General features: G+C 47.1%; 1 pseudogene; it reads right to left on the minus strand.

The window, feature by feature from the left end:
* Positions 1-9,255: 9,255 nt before the first annotated feature.
* LOC123140363 (uncharacterized) lies at positions 9,256-9,394 on the minus strand (annotated as a pseudogene).
* Between the last annotated feature and the right edge of the window lie 12,258 nt (positions 9,395-21,652).

Here is a 21,652-nt window from a genome sequence, read left to right on the forward strand (position 1 = left end):
ACGTATGTTGTTATGCGGTCTGACCGATAAAGATCTTCGTAGAATATGTAGGAACCGATATGGGCATCCAGGTCCCGCTATTGGTTATTGACCGGAGACGTGTCTCGGTCATGTCTACATTGTTCTCGAACCGTAGGGTCCGCACGCTTAAGGTTTCGATGACAGTTATATTGTGAGTTTATGAGTTTTGATGTACCAAAGGAGTTCGGAGTCCCGGATGAGATCGGGGACATGACGAGGAGTCTCGAAATGGTCGAGACGTAAAGATCGATATATTGGACGACTATGTTCGGAGTTCGGAAAGGTTCCGAGTGATTCAGGTATTTTTCAGAGTACCGGAGAGTTACGGGAATTCGCCGGGGAGAAGTATTGGGCCTTATTGGGCCATACGGGAAAGAGAGAGGGGCTGCCTAGGGCGGGCCGCGCGCCCCCCAATGGCCTAGTCCGAATTGGACTAGGGGGAGGGGCCGCACCCCCTCCTTCCTTCCCTTCTCTCTTCCCCTTCCTTGTCTCCTACTCCTACTACATGGAAGGGTTCCTAGTTGGACTAGGAAAGGGGGAATCCTACTCCCGGTGGGAGTAGGACTCCCCTAGGGCGCGCCATAGAGAGGGTCGGCCCTCCCCTCCTCCACTCCTTTATATACGGGGGCAGGGGGCACCCCATGGACACACAAGCTGATCTTCGTGATCGTTCCTTAGCCGTGTGCGGTGCCCCCCTCCATGATATTACACCTCGGTCATATTATAGCGGTGCTTAGGCGAAGCCCTGCGACAGTTGAACATCAAGATCGTCACCACGCCGTCGTGCTGACGGAACTCCTCCCCGAAGCTTTGCTGGATCGGAGCTCGGGGTGCGTCATCGAGCTGTACGTGCGTCAAGAACTCGAAGGTGCCGGAGTAACGGTGCTTGGATCGGTTGGACCGGGAAGACGTACGATTACTTCCTCTGTTGCGTCAACGCTTCCGCTTCGGTCTACGAGGGTACGTAGACAACACTCTCTCCTCTCGTTGCTATGCATCACCATGATCTTGTGTGTGCGTAGGAATTTTTTTGAAATTACTACGTTCCCCAACAGTGGCATCCGAGCCTAGGTTTTATGGTTTGATGTTATATGCACGAGTAGAACACAAGTGAGTTGTGGGCGATACAAGTCATACTGCTTACCAGCATGTCATACTTTGGTTCGGCGGTATTGTTGGATGAAGCGGCCCGGACCGACATTACGCGTACGCTTACGCGAGACTGGTTTTACCGCCGTGCTTTGCACACTGGTGACTGGCGGGTGCCAGTTTCTCCAACTTTAGTTGAACCGAGTGTGGCTACGCCCGGTCCTTGCGAAGGTTAAAACAACACTAACTTGACGAAGTATCGTTGTGGTTTTGATGTGTAGGTAAGAACGGTTCTTACTAAGCCCGTAGCAGCCACGTAAAAACTTGCAACAACAAAGTAGAGGACGTCTAACTTGTTTTTGCAGGGCATGTTGTGATGTGATATGGCCAAGACATGATGCTATATTTTATTGTATGAGATGATCATGTTTTGTAACCGAAGTTATCGGCAACTGGCAGGAGCCATATGGTTGTCGCTTTATTGTATGAAATGCAAACGCCCTGTAATTGCTTTACTTTATCACTAAGCGGTAGCGATAATCGTAGAAGCAATAGATGGCGTAAACGACAACGATGCTACGATGGAGATCAAGGTGTCGCGCCGGTGACGATGGTGATCATGATGGTGCTTCGGAGATGGAGATCACAAGCACAAGATGATGATGGCCATATCATATCACTTATATTGATTGCATGTGATGTTTATCCTTTATGCATCTTATCTTGCTTTGATTGATGGTAGCATTTTAAGATGATCTCTCACTAAAAATTATCAAGAAGTGTTCTCCCTGAGTATGCACCGTTGCCAAAGTTCGTCGTGCCCAGACACCACGTGATGATCGGGTGTGATAAGCTCTACGTCCATCTACAACGGGTGCAAGCCAGTTTTGCACACGCAGAATACTCAGGTTAAACTTGACGAGCCTAGCATATGCAGATATGGCCTCGGAACACGGAGACCGAAAGGTCGAGCGTGAATCATATAGTAGATATGATCAACATAAGATGTTCACCGTTGAAAACTACTCCATCTCACGTGATGATCGGTTATGGTTTAGTTGATTTGGATCACGTGATCACTTAGATGACTAGAGAGATGTCTGTCTAAGTGGGAGTTCTTAAGTAATATGATTAATTGAACTTTAATTTATCATGAACTTAGTCCTGGTAATATTTTGCAAATTATGTTGTAGATCAATAGCTTGCGTTGTTGCTTTCATATGTTTATTTTGATATGTTCCTAGAGAAAATTGTGTTGAAAGATGTTAGTAGCAATGATGCGGATTGGATCCGTGATCTGAGGTTTATCCTCATTGCTGCACAGAAAAATTATGTCCTTGATGCACCGCTAGGTGACAGACCTATTGCAGGAGCAGATGCAAACGTTATGAACGTTTGGCTAGCTCAATATGATGACTATTTGATAGCTTAGTGCACCATGCTTAACGGCTTAGAATCGGGACTTCAAAGACGTTTTGAACGTCATGGACCATATGAGATGTTCCAGGAGTTGAAGTTAATATTTCAAGCAAATACCTGAGTTGAGAGATATGAAGACTCCAACAAGTTCTATAGCTAAAAGATGGAGGAGAATCGCTCAACTAGTGAGCATGTGCTCAGATAGTCTGGGTACTACAATCGCTTGAATCAAGTGGGAGTTAATCTTCCAGATAAAGTAGTGATTGACAGAATTCTCTAGTCACCATCACCAAGTTAGTAGAACTTTGTGATGAACTATAATATGCAAGGGATAACGGAAATGATTCCCAAGCTCTTCGTAATGCTGAAATTGACGAAGGTAGAAATCGAGAAAAACATCAAGTGTTGATGGTAGACAAGACCACTAGTTTCAAGAAAAAGGGCAAAGGGAAAAAGGGGAACTTCAAGAAGAACGGCAAGCAAGTTGCTGCTCAAGTGAAGAAACCCAAGTCTGGTCCTAAGCATGAGACTAAGTGCTTCTACTGCAAAGAGATTGGTCACTGGAAGCGAAACTACCCCAAGTATTTGGAGGATAACAAGGATGACAAAGTGAACAAAGGTATATTTGATATACATTATATTGATGTGTACTTCACTAGTGTTTATAGCAACCCCTCGGTATTTGGTACTGGTTCAGTTGCTAAGAGTAGTAACTCGAAACAGGAGTTGCAGAATAAACACAGACTAGTTAAGGGTAAAGTGACGATGTGTGTTGGAAGTGGTTCCAAGATTGATATGATCATCATCGCACACTCCCTATACTTTCGGGATTAGTGTTGAACCTAAATAAGTGTTATTTGGTTTTTGCGTTGAGCATGAATATGATTTGATCATGTTTATTGCAATACGGTTATTCATTTAAAAATCAGAGAATAATTGTTGTTCTGTTTAAATGAATAAGACCTTTGATGGTCATACACCCAATGAAAATAGTTTGTTGGATCTCGATCGTAGTGATACATATATTCATAATATTGATGCCAAAAGATGCAAAGTTGATAATGATAGTGCAACTTATTTGTGGCACTGCTGTTTAGGTCATATCGGTGTAAAGCGCATGAAGAAACTCCATACTGATGGACTTTCGGAATCACTTGATTATGAATCATTTGATGCTTGTGAACCGTGCCTTTTGGGCAAGATGACTAAAACTCCATTCTTCGGAACAATGGAACGAGCAACAAACTTGTTGGAAATAATACATACTGATGTATGCAGACCAATGAGTATTAAGGCTCATGGCAAGTATCGTTATTTTCTGACCTTCACAGATGATTTAAGCAGATATGGGTATATCTACTTGATGAAACATAAGTCTGAAATAGTTGAAAGGTTCAAAGAATTTCAGAGTGAAGTGGAAAATCATCGTAACAAGAAAATAAAGTTTCTGCGATCTGATCGTGGAGATGAATATTTGAGTTACGAGTTTGGTCTTCAATTAAAACAATGTGGAATAGTTTCACAGCTCACGCCACCTGGAACACCACAATGTTATGGTGTGTCCGAACGTCGTAACCGCACTTTATTGGATATGGTGCGATCTATGATGTCACTTATTAATTTACCATTGTCGTTTTAGGGTTATGCATTAGAGACAGCTGCATTCACGTTAAAAGGGCACCATCTAAATCCGTTGAGACGACACCATATGAACTGTGGTTTAGCAAGAAACCCAAGTTGTCGTTTCTTAAAGTTTGGGGCTGTGATGCTTATGTAAAAAAAGTTTCATCCTGATAAGCTCAAACCCAAATCGGAGAAGTGCGTCTTCATAGAATACCCAAAGGAAACTGTTGGGTACACCTTCTATCACAGATCCGAAGGCAAGATATTCGTTGCTAAAAACGGATCCTTTCTAGAGAAGGAGTTTCTCTCGAAAGAAGTGAGTGGGAGAAAAGTAGAACTTGATGAGGTAACTGTACCTTCTCCCGAATTGGAAAGTAGTTCATCACAGAAATCAGTTCTAGTGATTCCTACACCAATTAGTGAGTAAGCTAATGATGATGATCATAAAACTTCAGATCAAGTTACTACCAAACTTTGTAGATCTTCCAGATTAAGATCCGCACCAGAGTGGTATGGTAATCCTATTCTGGAAGTCATGTTACTAGACCATGATGAACCTACGAACTATGAGGAAGCGATGATGAGCCCAGATTCCGCGAAATGGCTTGAGGACATGAAATCTGAGATGGGATCCATGTATGAGAACAAAGTGTGGACTTTGGTGGAGTTGCCCGATGATCGGCAAGCCATATTGTATAAATGGATCTTCAAGAGAAAGACAGACGTTGATAGTAGTGTTACTATCTACAAAGCTCGACTTGTCGCAAAAGGTTTTTGACAAGTTCAAGGTGTTGACTACAATGAGATTTTCTCAACTGTAGCGAGGCTTAAAGTCTATCCGAATCAAGTTAGCAATTGCCACATTTTATGAAATCAGGCAAATGGATGTCAAAACTGGATTCCTTAATGGTTTTCTTAAAAGAAGAGTTGTATATGATGCAACCAGAAGGTTTTGTCAATCCTAAAGGTACTAACAAAATATGCAAACTCCAGCGATCCATCTATGGACTGGTGCAAGCATCTCGGAGTTGGAATATACGCTTTGATAAGTTGATCAAAGCATATAGTTTTACACAGACTTGCGGTGAAGCCTGTATTTACTAGAAAGTGAGTGGGAGCACTACAACATTTCTGATAAGTATATGTGAATGACATATTGTAGATCGGAAATAATGTAGAATTATTCTGCAAAGCATAAAGGAGTGTTTGAAATGAGTTTTTCAAAGAAAGACCTCGGTGAAGCTGCTTACATATTGAGCATCAAGATCTATAGAGATAGATCAAGACGCTTGATAAGTTTTTTCAATGAGTACATACCTTGACAAGATTTTGAAGTAGTTCAAAATGGAACAGTCAAAGAAAGAGTTCTTGCCTGTGTTACAAGGTGTGAAATTGAGTAAGACTCAAAACCCGACCACGGCAGAAGATAGAAAGAGAATGAAAGTCATTCCCTATGCCTTGGCCATAGGTTCTATAAAGTATGCCATGCTGTGTACCAGATCTATTGTATACCCTACACTGAGTTTGGCAAGGGAGTACAATAGTGATCTAGGAGTAGATCACTGGACAGCGGTCAAAATTATCCTTAGTGGAATAAGGATATGTTTCTCGATTATGGAAGTGACAAAAGGTTCGTCGTAAACGGTTACGTCGATGAAAGTTTTGCCACTAATCCAGATGACTCTAAGTCTCAATCTGGATACATATTGAAAGTGGGAGCAATTAGCTAGAGTAGCTCCGTGCAGAGCATTGTAGACATAGAAAATTGCAAAATACATAACGGATCTGAATGTGAAAGACCCGTTGACTAAGATTCTCTCACAAGCAAAACATGATCACACCTTAGTACTCTTTTGGGTGTTAATCACATAGCGATGTGAACTAGATTACTGAATCTAGTAAACCCTTTGGGTGTTGGTCACATGGCGATGTGAACTATGGGTGTTAATCACATGATGATGTGAACTATCGATGTTAATCACATGGTGATGTGATCTAGATTATTGACTCTAGTGCAAGTGGGAGACTGAAGGAAATATGCCCTAGAGGCAATAATAAAGTTATTATTTATTTCCTTATTTCATGATAAATGTTAATTATTCATGCTAGAATTGTATTAACCGGAAACATAATACATGTGCGAATGTCACTAGTATGCCTCTACTTGACTAGCTTGTTAATCAAAGATGGTTATGTTTCCTAACCATGGACAAAGAGTTGTTATTTGATTAACGGGATCACATCATTAGTTGAATGATCTGATTGACATGACCCATTCAGTTAGCTTAGCACCCGATCGTTTAGTATGTTGCTATTGCTTTCTTCATGACTTATACATGTTCCTATGACTATGAGATTATGCAACTCCTGTTTACCGGAGGAACACTTTGTGTGCTACCAAACGTCACAACGTAACCGGGTGATTATAAAGGTGCTCTACAGGTGTCTCCGAAGGTACTTGTTGGGTTGGCGTATTTCGAGATTAGGATTTGTCACTCCGAATGTCGGAGAGGTATCTCTGGGCCCTCTCGGTAATGCACATCACATAAGCCTTGCAAGCAATGCAACTAATGAGTTAGTTGCGAGATGATGTATTACGGAACGAGTAAAGAGACTTACCGGTAACGAGATTGAACTAGGTATTGGATACCGACGATCGAATCTCGGGCAAGTAACATACCGATGACAAAGGGAACAACGTATGTTGTTATGCGGTCTGACCAATAAAGATCTTCGTAGAATATGTAGGAACCAATATGGGCATCCAGGTCCCGCTATTGGTTATTGACCGGAGACGTGTCTCGGTCATGTCTACATTGTTCTCGAACCGTAGGGTCCGCACGCTTAAGGTTTCGATGACAGTTATATTATGAGTTTATGAGTTTTGATGTACCGAAGGAGTTCGGAGTCCCGGATGAGATCGGGGACATGACGAGGAGTCTCGAAATGGTCGAGACGTAAAGATCGATATATTGGACGACTATATTCGGAGTTTGGAAAGGTTCCGAGTGATTCGGGTATTTTTCAGAGTACCGGAGAGTTCCCGGAATTCGCCGGGGAGAAGTATTGGGCCTTATTGGGCCGTACGGGAAAGAGAGAGGGGCTGCCTAGGGCAGGACGCGCGCCCCCCCATGGCCTAGTCCGAATTGGACTAGGGGAAGGGGCCGCACCCCCTCCTTCCTTCCCTTCTCTCTTCCCCCTCCTTGTCTCCTACTCCTACTACATGGAAGGGTTCCTAGTTGGACTAGGAAAGGGGGAATCCTACTCCCGGTGGGAGTAGGACTCCCCTAGGGCGCGCCATAGAAAGGGCCGGCCCTCCCCTCCTCCACTCCTTTATATACGGGGGCAGGGGGCACCCCATGGACACACAAGTTGATCTTCGTGATCGTTCCTTAGCCGTGTGCGGTGCCCCCTCCACGATATTACACCTCGGTCATATTGTAGCGGTGCTTAGGCGAAGCCCTGCGATAGTTGAACATCAAGATCGTCACCACGCCGTCGTGCTGACGGAACTCCTCCCCGAAGCTTTGCTGGATCGGAGCTCGGGGTGCGTCATCGAGTTGTACGTGTGTCAAGAACTCGGAGGTGCCGGAGTAACGGTGCTTGGATCGGTTGGACCGGGAAGACGTATGACTACTTCCTCTACGTTGCGTCAACGCTTCCGCTTCGGTCTACGAGGGTACATAGACAACACTCTCCCCTCTCGTTGCTATGTATCACCATGATCTTGTGTGTGCGTAGGAATTTTTTTGAAATTACTACGTTCCCCACCATAAACGCATCATCCCAAAATTTTAAGGGCATGGAGGCTTGGGCAAGGAGAGACAAGCCTACTTCGACTATATGTCGATGTTTTCTTTCTGCTGATCCGTTCTGTTGATGCGCATGGGGACAAGATACATGATGAGATATTCCTATCTTGGTGAAGAAGGAGTTGAGTTTTTCATACTCCCCTCCCCAATCTGTCTGAAGAGCAAGAATTTTCCGATTAAATTGTCGTTCAACAAGATGCTGAAAGTCATGAAATTTTTGAAAAACTTCTGACTTGTGTTTGATCAAATAGATCCATGTGAATTTACTGAAATCATCGATGAAACTCACATAATATTTTTTTTCTGCCTACTGTTTCAACAGCAAGTCCCCAAACATCAGAGAAAATAAGTTCTAAAGGAAACTTGGATTCACTTATTGATTTTGGATAAGGCAATTGGTGACTTTTTCCCTTTTGACAGGCGTCACAAACAGAATCATTATTGGAAAAACTAGCACAAGGGAGTTTATTTTGACTAAGAACTCTCCTGACAATGAGAGGAGATGGATGACCTAAACATCGGTGCCATCTATCCGAAGATATTTTGGTGGCACTGAGCATCTGCTTCTGGACGTTGGATCCCTTGTGCTTGACGGGGTATAGACCACATCTACCCATGCCTCGAAGGAGTACCTTCCTCGTTCCCCGTTCCTTAACAAGAAAAGAATGAGGGTGAATCTCACAAAGAACATCATTGTCAAGTGCAAGACGACTAGCAGATATTAGGCTTTTGCTAGCTTCTGGAACATGAAGGATGTTATTTAGGTAAAGATCACGATCAGGGGTACGAATAGCTGAATGACCAACATGTTCTATAGCCATACCTGACCCACTAGCAGTGTGGATTTGCTCGTTCCCAGTGTAGCGGTCGCGGACATTCAGCTTCTCAAGGTCTCTTGTGATGTGATCGGTGGCGCCGCTGTCAAGATACCAGTTGGTATCCACCCCATATTGAGGTGCTGCCAGGTTCGCCGTCCTCTCTTCTCCTCCTTGGTAGGCTTCATCATAACGTTTCCAGCACTTCCATGCTGGATGACCCAGTTTGCCACAAATCTGGCACTGGATCCTAGGTGCAGGGGCATTGTTGTTGTAGTTGTCGCCACCACCATTGTTGTTGTAGTGGCCGCCTCCTCCTTGTCCACCGCGACCGCCAGACTTGATGTAGGGGCGGCCATGGTCACCACCGTTGTTGCCGTTGCCGCCACGGCCACGGCCACGGTCACCACGCCCGCGGCCTCTGGTGGCAGCATTAGCGGAGGACTGCGACACTCCACCGCGGAGCTTCATCCGCGTCTCAAAGCTGATGAGCTGTGAAAACAGCTCAGGGACGGTGATCGGCTCCACTCTGGAGCACATGGCGGAGACCACAGGATCAAACTCCTCGTCCAAGCCAGCAAGGATGTGAGAGACGATGTCATCATCGTCGATCTTCTTCCCTGCAGTGACGAGTTCATCGCACAGAGACTTCACTTTCCCGATGTAGTCGGTGATGGAGGAGTTCCCCTTCTGCAGATTGGCGAGGGTGATGCGCACGTTGACCGTCTGGGCACGAGTGTGAGATGCAAGCATCTCTGCAATCGTGTTCCAGAGTTCTGCCGACGTGTGACAAGTAGCGACCTGGATGGCCATCTCACGGGGCAGAGTTGTCAGAAGGTAAGAAAAGACTTGCTGATCTTGAGCATACCAGGTCTGGAACTCCGGGTTGGGCTTCGTCGTCTTGGTTTTGCCGTCAGACGAGGATACTTCAAGGTGCATGGGTGGCACCGGGTGATCGACGTCGAGGTACTGCTCCATGCGGGCACCTCTGATCGCCGACAGAACTGTCGCCCGCCATAGGGCTTGGTTGTTCTTGCTGAGCTTCTCGGAGACGGCGTGCACAAACGGAGAGGATGGGAAGGAGTTTGAAGGTGTCGCCATGGATGATCTAGAGAAGTGCTCTGATTACCATGTAAAAACTAGAATTGGCTGCGTTAAGCGTGTTGCCTCTTGGCAGGGACGCCTTCGTGTTTATATAGACATGAGGATTACAAGATATGGTGCAGGTAGTTAGTTCGGGTATCAACTTGTCCTCTACTCCAAGCTACATACAAGATAGAGATTATCCTAGCTAACAACCTGCGCCTCAATACGTTACATACGTTACATTGTCACGATACAACTACGACCCTACTCTTTTAACATGGGTAACCGATTGGTGCCACATTTGGAGCAAATCACACCGCAACACCATTTTTTAGGCACGCGTGTAACAACTCGAGCTTATGCGAGAATCGGTGTGATTTGCCAGGTCTAAAAATGGCAGTGTAATGTGATTGTTTCTAAAGATGGCACCAATCAGTTACCTTAGCACCAAATGTGGTGATTTTATGCAATCTCGTCTCCCGAAGACACTATTACTTAAACATAAGTTGTTGTGACCCCTAAGTGGAAGGGATGATGTAGTGCAGTAGCAAATATTTTTCTCAGTTGAGAATAAGATTTTTATCAAACCAGTAGCAACAATGGGTATCACAGTTAATGATACATCATTAACAATTCTGCTCCTCGTAATTACAAGAATTATCGCCCAATGTACCTTTAACAACAGATTGCTATTTCACATCTACATGCTATGTATCCGTTCTTTATTGTCTTCTAGATTATTACTGGTTTCTAAAACATGGCATCTTTTTGAAAAATAACCTCTAAAAAAGTGGCAAGTTTTTAAATTGTGTTCTATAAAAACATGGCAACTTTTGGGATTTATAATGGCACATGGCAAAAAAATGTTCTTTCAAAGAAGGGAAAAATCTGGGATTTTTAGCCGAATTTTAAAATGAAAAAAACAAATTTAAGTTCAAATACAGAAACCCACTTCAGTCCAAGTGGGAAGCAGGCCGCTACTCATGCAGGAGGTCGCGAATTCAAGACCCCCCACCTCTCTCGTGCAGCTAGTTTGTTTAAGAGAAAAAAAGAGTGATCCCCCTAGCAGTAGTTCTAGCGAACTACTCTAGAAAACCAACGTCACACCAGCCCTGCGCGAAAATCTTATTTTTTTGAAACGAAGGCTCAAGAAGAGCCCGGCTTTGAATTAACAAAGTCATTAACCGGCCAGGATTACAAACTCGAAACCAACACAGGAAAGGAAAGAAAAAGGCAAGATACAAAGGCGTTGGAAAGCAGCTCACAAGCCTCATACACACCAAGCTAAAAAGATCGACAGGGAGAAATACAGCTCGGAGATGAAGAGGTCCTCCACGTGACCAGAACGCCATGGAAGAAGAAGAATGCCCACACTGGATCAACATGTCCAATGACGAAGAAGGGCAGCAGCCCCGACCCAACACATCTGCCTAGCTCCAATGTCAAAGAAGGCCCCTGCCTCCTCGCCTGGCTCAAAAGGCGCCGCACCGTTGACAAGAGAAGCAGTTCACCCTAGAACCTGGGAGATAGTCGCCGGTAGTCTGCATCTGGAAAGAAAACAAGCTCGCCCAACAAGTCACGAATAGATCACCAAGAGCAGAGCACCGCCGAATCCCACGGACTGGTCATGAGAAAGGAAGAGTTGCCGAAACGGACGAAGACGAGCAGCGGCTAAATCTCACTGGAAGACTTTGAGAACCGAAGTGCAGGTACCGAAAGTGGGCCTAATGCTCTCATGGTGCACTGAGAAGGGCCGTCGAATGAGGGGAACCCGATCCCCTCACGCCCAGGAGAAACCACGAGCCAGACAAGGCACCCCACAGTAGACCGGAGAGCTCCTGAAATGAAGGAGTCACATAGGAAGTCGCCGTCGTCGAGGGAGATCAGCTACCGCCGCCGCTGCACACGAAACACATCTCCGAGAAACCCCACGCCCACCTTGCTCCCAAAAACGGCGCCTTCAGGAAGGACGCGACGCCAAGGGCGCCGCCGCCACCCAACAACGTTGAGGATTTCTCCCGAGAGGCAAGGAGGGGAAGGGGGCAGAGGAACAGACCCGAGCAGTGCCTCCAAGGAGGGGAACGGCACCCTCGGGCGTCGCTGCCGTCGAGACCAGCAAGGCTGGTCTGGGATTTCTCCCGGTCTTCACTTCCCCGCCATCCACACCCCAACGACGCGAGAACCGGCGCCCCACGACAAAGCAAACCGGATCCGGCCGGGGCATGGCTCATCCAGAGGCAGAGGATGCAGGGGCGGCCAGATCTGGCACCACCGACAGCCAAGGTTGCCTGCACACCCTGGCTCATGTCCTCCGGTTCGCCCGCCGTCCACACGGCCGAGGTCGCCGGTCCACGCCCACGCCAACACCTGCCGCAGGCCGGTGACGCCACTCCGATAAGGCCGCCACCCCGAAGCACGAAGCCCCCTGCAGCAGATGCAAATAGCGAAGGCCCCGCCGCCACCTTCCTTGGCGGCACCCCGGGCTTGCCCGGCGGCAGCCTCAGGCGGCGGCAAGGGGGAAGGGGGAGGAGGGGGGCGGTGGCGGGACTAAGGTTTGGAGCCCCCGAGTCGCCCGGAAGGGCGACACGAGGGGAGGGGAGGTCTCCCTGCGCGAAAATCTATGCCGCGTGATCGGATGCCAAACATGGCGTTCCTGGATAACATTTCTGTTCCTTTATCTGTTGCAAAGAGCCAAAGAAGACACATAAGCTGACAAGCATGACGTGCGCACCACCGTACACATGAGTCTTGACAAGCAGTGTTTCCAGTCTAGCTGTGTCAAATCGGGTGTGAAGTGTCCTTCTAGGTTCTGGCTGGTAGAGCAGAGGACTGAAAATCCTCTTTAGTTTCACGCATGGGACTCTAAATCCCAATTGCGCTAGCTCTGTGGTTCGATTCCACAACAGAACGAACAATGAATGAATGTGGGCGGTCAACCAGGTAAGCCTGTGCCCAGGAAAGAAAGGACTAGGGAGGGATTGAGAGAAGCTTTCACAATGGAAAATGCAAAAAAGCATATCGTTCTTAGAAATTGTGGAATTTTACTCAGTTAGAGCTATGGTTTAGCATCAAGAGGGAAGTTTTGTAAAAACAATAGAAAGAATTGCTCAGATACCCGTATACACAAACGTATGTCCACAGTAGATTCCTTTCAGTCATGTGTTAGCGTATGTTTGAAACGGCAAGCTAGTAAATTCATGACCATCAGATATCAGTATACACCGAAACACGCCAACACGTGAGTAGTAGATACGAACACTTGAATTGCCATGCTTCCCCGGCTTCATCGGCAGTTCATCACTCAAGCTGTAATTATCACTTACTCCCTTCGTTCAGAAATACTTGTCGGCAAAATAAATATATTTATACATATTTTAGTTTTAGATACATTTATTTTTATATATTTTCAGACAAGTGTTTTCGAATAGAGGGATATTATTTTGAAGGAAGAACCCAGCACTAATTTGTACGCACCCCTATACAGATGGCAGGGCACGTGCGTATGTATCTCGCAGTCAATGTAAAACGGGCAGGCCACACCATGCCAGGTCGCCAGCAAGCGCTGGCTGAGACACCAAACAATTGGGCATGACGCAAGTCACCGCACATATACACACGCCTGCTTGTGGGGAGGGAAACCGCTTAATCAAAAACCAAAAACACATACAACCAAAAACACATACAGGCCGCCGGGGTTTCAGACCTCTTCTACGCCGCCGCTGACTTGCGACGGCCCCCTGCAGCGCACCCCTTCGCCGGTGCATGGTGCGCAAGCCAAGGCCACTGAAGATCTCCTAGAGCCTCTCTTCGAGGTGAGGCAGCAGAGCATTTTTGCCACGCCTCCACAGCTCGCCGGAAGACGTTGGCTGGTGTGCACATATCCAGGAAGGGTGGGCTCTCGCTCCAGAGGAACAAACGTACTCGTGCAAGTGTTGCTACGATGCCAGCGACCAAAGTCGTTGAAAAGATGATCTGCCGCACGCTCGGGATCACCAGAGATGGCAAAGATGTGACGGAGGCAACTCCGGAAGAGTTCACTTCCAAGTTCAAGGACCAGCTAGCTCCAGAGGTGATTATGGCCATGAGGGAGTTCTTTCATCTGGATGACCCAGCGGTCAACGGCGTCGAGGACGCGCTGATTGAGCATGGTGGAGAGGGAGCACTGGAGCTTGCTCAAGAGGGAGGTGTAGCTATCCAGGATGCTTGAGGTTCCTAGTTTGTCTGTTAGGGTACTACGGATGCTTATGTTAATCCACCCTCTTAGTGCTTCAAGGGGTGATCTGTGTGCTGTTAGTGTTGTGGGTGTGCGTTGTATCAGGTGTGATAGTGCTGTGGGTGCTCGTTGTTTCATGAGAGAAAAATCATGCACTTTGGTTGTTGGTTTGCCGTGTTGTTATGCTGACGCTGGAGTAGCTCTCCTCTGCCTGATGGCCGTGCACAGCTACTGTCGCTGCCAGAGGTCTTGTGTTTTTTGGTGTGACCCATGACGACACAGCCCATCAACACATTAAGTTGGAATGTTCGCGGTCTAAACAACCCGGCGCGGAGGTCAGCTGTTAGCGCGACGATTGCAGCCTCCTCATGCCAGCTTGTATGTTTGCAAGAGACTAAGCTTGGCTGCGTTGATAAATTCGTTGCTGCCTTCCTTGGTGGTAACAGGCTTCAAGGCTTTGCGCAACGCCCGGCTCTGGGGACTAGGGGAGGGATTCTGCTACTTTGGGATGACACGGTCCTCGACGTCTCCGATATCACTGCATCGACCTATTGCCTCTCTGGTACGGTTCGTGCCCGTGCGACTGACGTCTGTTTTAGGGTCACGTCCGTTTATGAGCCAACTGACCATGCCTACAAAGATGCGTTTTTTGCCGAGCTTATCTCCCACAAGCCTCCTAATGGGACTGCATGGCTGGCCCTTGGGGATTTCAACCAAATTTACCGTGCACGCGACAAAAACAAGAGAATCTTCAACCGGCGTAGGATCAATCGCTTTCGGGCTGCGTTGCAATCTTGTGAGCTCAGGAAATTCATCTCCAGAATCGGCGCTTCACCTGGAGCAACGAGCGGAACAACCCAACTCTCTGCAAGCTTGACTCCTTCTTCTGCAATGTGGAGTGGGATACGACCTTCAGCACCCATGTCCTACATGCTCTGTCATCTTCACTTTCCGACCATTGCCCCCTGCTGCTTGCTGATGATAAAGGGCCCAGAAGGCCTAGATCCTTCAAGTTTGAAACCTTCTGGGCTTCTTTGCCTGGCTTCTCCGAGGTAGTGCAAAAGGCCTGGGACGAGCGAGTCGAGCACTCGGAGCCGTACCAAGTTTTGTACCATAAGCTAAAAAAAATTGCGATCCGTCTATCTGAGTGGAGCAAGAACTTGTTTTCCAAGGCTAAGGTTCAGCTCCATGCGGCCCTGCTTGTGATTCTCCACCTCGACATCGCGCAAGAGGAAAGGGCTCTCTCTCCTGAGGAGCGAGACTTGCGCACGAGACTCAAGCGGAGGGTGATTAGCTTGGCGGTTCTTGAGAGGTCTAGGAAGAGTCAATGTGCTCGGCTGGCAAAATTTGAAGCATGGGGATGCAAACACAAAATTCTTCCACCAACGCATCAATGCCAGAAGGAGGAAAAACCACATTCACCGGATCAAACATGTGCATGGGTGGGTGACCGAACACAAGGAAAAAGAGAAGATCATACATTCCCACTTCACCGAGATTATGGGTACAGGATGCAGTAGCAACAAAGACTTCAACCGGGAGGAGCTTCGAATAGAGACCCATGACTTGCACGACCTGGGCAACACCATCACGGAAGATGAGGTTTGGGCGGCCATAAAGGAGATGCCTAGTGATAAGGCGCCCAGTCCGGATGGCTTCACAGTGTGACGCCCGGATATTTAGGCTACAGTAATTCCACGCTAATGATGCCACGTCACCTCGGTTACTGTTGTTAATCTCGCGATGGTTCAAAAACGATTCAAATTCAAATTTAAAATCAAGTCAAACAATTAAAGTTTTCAAAAGTCAAAACTAAAATGTCTTAATGTGACAAATAAATCATGGATATTATTGGTGGAGTAACAACATCTTTATAAGATATTTAAATACCCTAAAGTGATTAAAACAACATCAAAATAATTAGTTATACTCCTAATATATTTTACCAAATACTAAACTATTTTTATTCCGAGGTAAAACTTCTTAGAACAGTAGATTATTTTGACACACTATTTTTGGGGCTATTTTCATATTTTACTAAACCAAAAATAAAGTGCAACTAAAATAAAATGAAAAGAATAAAAAAACAACAAAAGAAAAATAAAAGCACCCCCCTCGCTGGGCCTCGGCCCAGCTGGTCACGGGGCTAGCCAGGCCGCCCAGCCGGCCCACCTAGCCCAGCCGGCCGAACCGCCCCTGCCTTATCCCCACGAGGCGGAAACCCTAACCAACCCCGTCGCCCCACTCGCTCCCCCTCCCGATCCAGATTGGATCGGGATCGAACCACCCCGCCCCCTGACGACCGCCCCGACCCCTGCCATCGCTGCCACATGCCTCGCGGGCGTCGCCTGTCCCCGCAGCCGCATCACCGCCCCCTCCCTCATCCTCGCGCCCCCGTTCCCTCTCCCTCAGCGGCGCCCCTCGCCGCGCCTTCTGCGTCGCCCCCGACGCCCTGCGCCCGCCCTCCGTCGTCCTGTGCGGCCCGGAACGCCGCCTGTCGCCGGATCTCCCTCGTCGGACCTCCCCGACCTCCGTCGAGCCCACTGCCACGATCCCTACTCCCCACAGTGAGGCATCCTCCTTCTCCTCTGTCTCGCTCCGCCGCCCGCTGGCACCCTCTGCGGCTGCCGCTGCCGCCACACGACCACCCCGCTCTGTCACCCCCCTTGCCGCGCTGCTCCGGCTGCCGCCGTGGCCGGCGGCCCCTTGTTGGCCTCGGGCCTCCAAGCGGGCGCATGCTCCACTCGCGCCCGTAACCGCACCCCTCCACGGCCCCGGTGTCCTCCTCCGGTGGCCGCCCGCTTCACCACGGCCCCGCTTCGTCCGTGGCCTCGCCATGGCCACGGCCACCCACGCCTGGCGCCTCCACTGGCCTGTGCAGGCGCCCAATCAGGCTACGGGTTGCGCCCGCACCCCTGCACACGGCGCCCGTTAGCCCGAACCGATAAGGCCCTGGGCCACTGCCAAACGGGCCCCGCCTCCAGAACGTTTAAAAAATATACATAATTAATTACTTAATTAATTAACTTAATTTAAGCATAATTAGTTAACCTAATCACCTATTTAATTAACTAAAACAATTTAGTTAACCTAAGCCTATGACATATAGGACCCACACGTCAGCTTGACCAGTCAACACCTCTGTTGACTGATGATGTCATGCTGATGCAATAATACTATTTCCGAATTTAATTAATAATTAATAAATTAGAAAATGATTTAAAAAGTTTAAAAAATAATATAAAATAAACCGTAGCTCGGATGGAAAAACTTTGTACATGAAAGTTGCTCAGAACGACGAGACGAATCCGGATACGTAGCCCGTTCGTCCGCCACACATCCCTAACCAATCGAACTCGCAACTTTCCCCCTCCGGTAAATCTGTCCGAAAACGCGGAACACCGGGAATACTTTCCCGGATGTTCCCCCCTTCATTGGTACAACCTCCCACCGCGTTAGGGCACACCTAGCACCGCGCTTTGTGATGTTATGCATCGTCATGCATTTGTTTGCATTGTATTTATTGTTTCTTCCCCCTCTTCTCTCGCTAGACACCAAGACCGACGCCGCTGCTACCCAGTACGACTACGGTGTTGACGACCCCTCCTTCTTGCCAGAGCAATCAGGCAAGCCCCCCCCTTGATCACCAGATATCGCCTATTCTTCTCTATACTGCTTGCATTAGAGTAGTGTAGCATGTTACTGTTCGATTACTCCTATTCTATTGCATAGCCTGTCATTGTTGCTACAGTCATTGATACCTTACCCGTAATCCTAAATGCTTAGTATAGGATGCTAGTTTATCACCATTGGCCCTACATTCTTGTTAGTCTGCCTTGCTATACTATTGGGCCGTGATCACTCGGGAGGTGATCACGGGTATATACTATACATATATACATACTACAGATGGTGACTAAAGTCGGGTCCGCTCGAAGAGTACCCGCGAGTGATTCACGGATTGGGGGCTGAAAGGACCTTTGTCCCGACGGCCCTCTGTGTGGATCTTTGTGGCGGGGCGACAGGGCAGGTTGAGACCACCTAGGCGAGAGGTGGGCCTGGCCCTGGTCGGCGTCCGCGGTTGCTTCATAATAACATGCTTAACGAGATCTTGGTATTTGATCTGAGTCTGGCATTTGGTCTATACGCACTAACCAACTACGTGGGAAAGATATGGGCACTCGACGTCGTGGTATCAGCCGAAGCCTTCTAGATGTCAGCGACTAAGCGACGCGTGCCAGATTGGAATGTAAGCCTGCTCTTGTATTAAGGGGGCTAGTTCTGCTTTCGGCCGCCCACGCAATGTGCAGGTGTGCAATGGGCGATGGGCCCAGACCCCTGCGCCATAGGAGTTAGACCGGCGTGCTGACCTCTCTGTTAGGCCTAGGTAGGGCTGCGACGTGTTGATCTTCTGAGGCCGGGCATGACCCAGGAAAGTGTGTCCGGCCAAATGGGATCGAGCGTGTTGGGTTATGTGGTGCACCCCTGCAGGGAAGTTAATCTATTCGAATAGCCATGTCCCTCGGTAAAAGGACGACCCGGAGTTGTACCTTGACCTTATGACAACTAGAACCGGATACTTAATAAAACACACCCTTCCAAGTGCCAGATACAACCCGGTGATCGCTCTCTAACGGGGCGACGAGGAGAGGATCGCCGGGTAGGATTATGCTATGCGATGCTACTTGGAGGGCTTCAATCTACTCTCTTCTACATGCTGCAAGACGGAGGCTGCCAGAAGCGTAGTCTTCGATAGGACTAGCTATCCCTCTCTTATTCTGGCATTCTGCAGTTCAGTCCACTGATATGACCTCCTTACACATATACCCATGCATATGTAGTGTAGCTCCTTGCTTGCGAGTACTTTGGATGAGTACTCACGGTTGCTTTTCTCCCCCTTTTCCCCCTTTCCCTTCTACCTGGTTGGCGCAACCAGATGCTGGAGCCCAGGAGCCAGACACCACCGTCGACGATGACTACTACACTGGAGGTGCCTACTACTATGTGAAGGCTGCTGACGACGACCAGGAGTAGTTTAGGAGGATCCCAGGCAGGAGGCCTGCGCCTCTTTCGATCTGTATCCCGGTTTGTGTTAGCCTTCTTAAGGCAAACTTGTTTAACTTATGTATGTACTCAGATATTGTTGCTTCCGCTGACTCGTCTATGATCGAGCACTTGTATTCGAGCCCTCGAGACCCCTGGCTTGTATTATGATGCTTGTATGACTTATTTATGTTTTTAGAGTTGTGTTGTGATATCTTCCCGTGAGTCCCTGATCTTGATCATACACGTTTGCGTGCATGATTAGTGTATGATTGAATCGGGGGCGTCACAAGTTGGTATCAGAGCCGACTACCTGTAGGAATCCCCCTTCCACACTCTTTGGCCGGAGTTGAGTCTAGTCGACGAAAATTGTTTTACTATCTTGACTGTGCGGCCCATGGGCCCACGTCGTCATTGGGTGGTATTAGGATCTTTTACTCCTCGTCTATACTCTGGGCCTCTGATCTCTCTTCTATTCGGGTTAAATGATTTTACTAAATCCAACTCTAGGTTCTCGTAACTACTTCCTCCCGGAGAGCCACTCGATACGGGTGATCGCCCGATGCACTAGAAGATTCCGAAGTTACTCTCTGATGTTCCCTCGATACTTGTGCCCACTGCCTTTGCAAATTCCCTGCCAGTGTATATCATTATGGATAACTACATACACTTGCCCTTTCAATCCAATTGATCTTGTTATTACAAGGTACGCCGAAAATTCTCTATTGCTCCAAGGATACTTTGTGCCTACTGCCTTGCAGTTCTAAGCCACCCGGATACCCCTACGGATAATTCCTCGCACTTATCGAATATCCGCCCATCCCCAGTTGTTTACGTGTTTCGCAAAAGTCTTCAAAATACTATTCGATCTTCCGAAAATCCTCTGGAGCCTTTTGCTCTTGAAATTCTTGCTTACTTGCATTATGGTCAATCCCATAAGTCTAGTAATCTTATTGTCATCCTTTGTCATTATCATTTTGAGTCTGTTGATTCAATATGTTGCGAATGCTCGCAATCCTCAATCAGATCCTAGAATTCATCCTTCCAGCTCAGACTTCATTTTAAACATGAGTTGAATCTCGACCAATCAAATTGCCATCGATTGTACCCCTAAGTCTACTCAACCTATCTATCCTTAATTAGAGCGTTTGCTTCTGATCCCTTGATTTGGAAATCGCAATTCCTTTGCATTTGAGATTTGAATTAGTTAGTTATTCCCATAATTTGATGGCTTTGCATTCTTTCTTCCTCTGATTGAGTACCGATACTCACGTCAGCTCCGTTATGGACCGCCAAACCCATTGCTAGGTTGTTATCCGATGGTATCATACACATTCAAATCTTGTGAGTTCTTTCCCTGATGCATAATGCTTTGACAACCATGCTCTACTTTCGAGCTTGTGTTAATTACTCCTAAAAATTCATGGTATATGTTTCTAAGATGCCCCGATGGGTTGAACCTATGCCTTCCTTAATCTCTGTGAACCCGAAAGTTTTCACGAGTCATACTCTTCTGGTATTTTACCAGATAAAATTTCAACACTACAACTTCATCGAACGCGAGAAGTAAATGAAAGGTTATGCATTGGAGAAGTGGGAGTCGACCTTGAACTTTGTGTTCATGCCCATGAACACGATGTAAATCTTATCATGAAAGCTTCTCTTAATTTAACTTTTCCCTGGGTATAAGTTCATCTTATATCTGGAATCTGGCCTTTGCAAGCGTGATTCCGACCATGTCCTCCTTTATATATCTTTTATCGTGCAAGTTTCAGTACTTGTCTTCTACAGATCATTTCATGTGTCCACCATCTACTCTGCTCTACCGTCGAGTATTACCCCCCTGGTATCTCGACATTATCTTGGAACTGCATAACTTCTTATGAGTTCTTCATCAAGTACTACATTCTCACTGATTACAATTTTTCACGGGCTTCGAGTTATTAAACACTCAAGGACATCGATAACTGAATCGAGTCCGCATCGCGATTAAACAACTCTTAGTAATCTTCTTTGCTTATGAGTTTGTACGCAATCATGTCTTCCCTAGCCTGATCGGCTATATCATTACCGTGCTACCTGGTCCTTCTTTCCGGAGCACAAAATTTTCGACGATGAGCTAAGATTACGTCGATCTTCCTCGTCATATTAGTTCGCCTTGAACAACAATCTTGATTACAAGTTTGTGTCCTACCCATGGTTCCAATAACCATCCGCTACCTCATTCCTTTGACTTGATGTCGTCGTTGATTGATTACATCTTCATGAAATCTCTCGACAAATGTGTCATGATCATCATCAACCTTATGAGCTCTTCCAGGATATCTATTGAATTCATGATGAGAAATACCGTCCTTGCCCCTCGATGGTTTGTGTTATCATCGACCACTTTATTGCCTTCCGTTCAACACAAACTTATTCGTGTTTTGTGTTATACCTTGAGACCCTTACTATCCAGCATCTGTTCTTCTTTACCTTGGAGTATTACCATCTTTTATGTCAAGGATGTCATGAGAAATTCACCACCCTTA

Source organism: Triticum aestivum, chromosome 6B (assembly GCF_018294505.1).
Source record: "Triticum aestivum cultivar Chinese Spring chromosome 6B, IWGSC CS RefSeq v2.1, whole genome shotgun sequence".
In the NCBI taxonomy this organism is placed as follows: Eukaryota; Viridiplantae; Streptophyta; class Magnoliopsida; order Poales; family Poaceae; genus Triticum; species Triticum aestivum.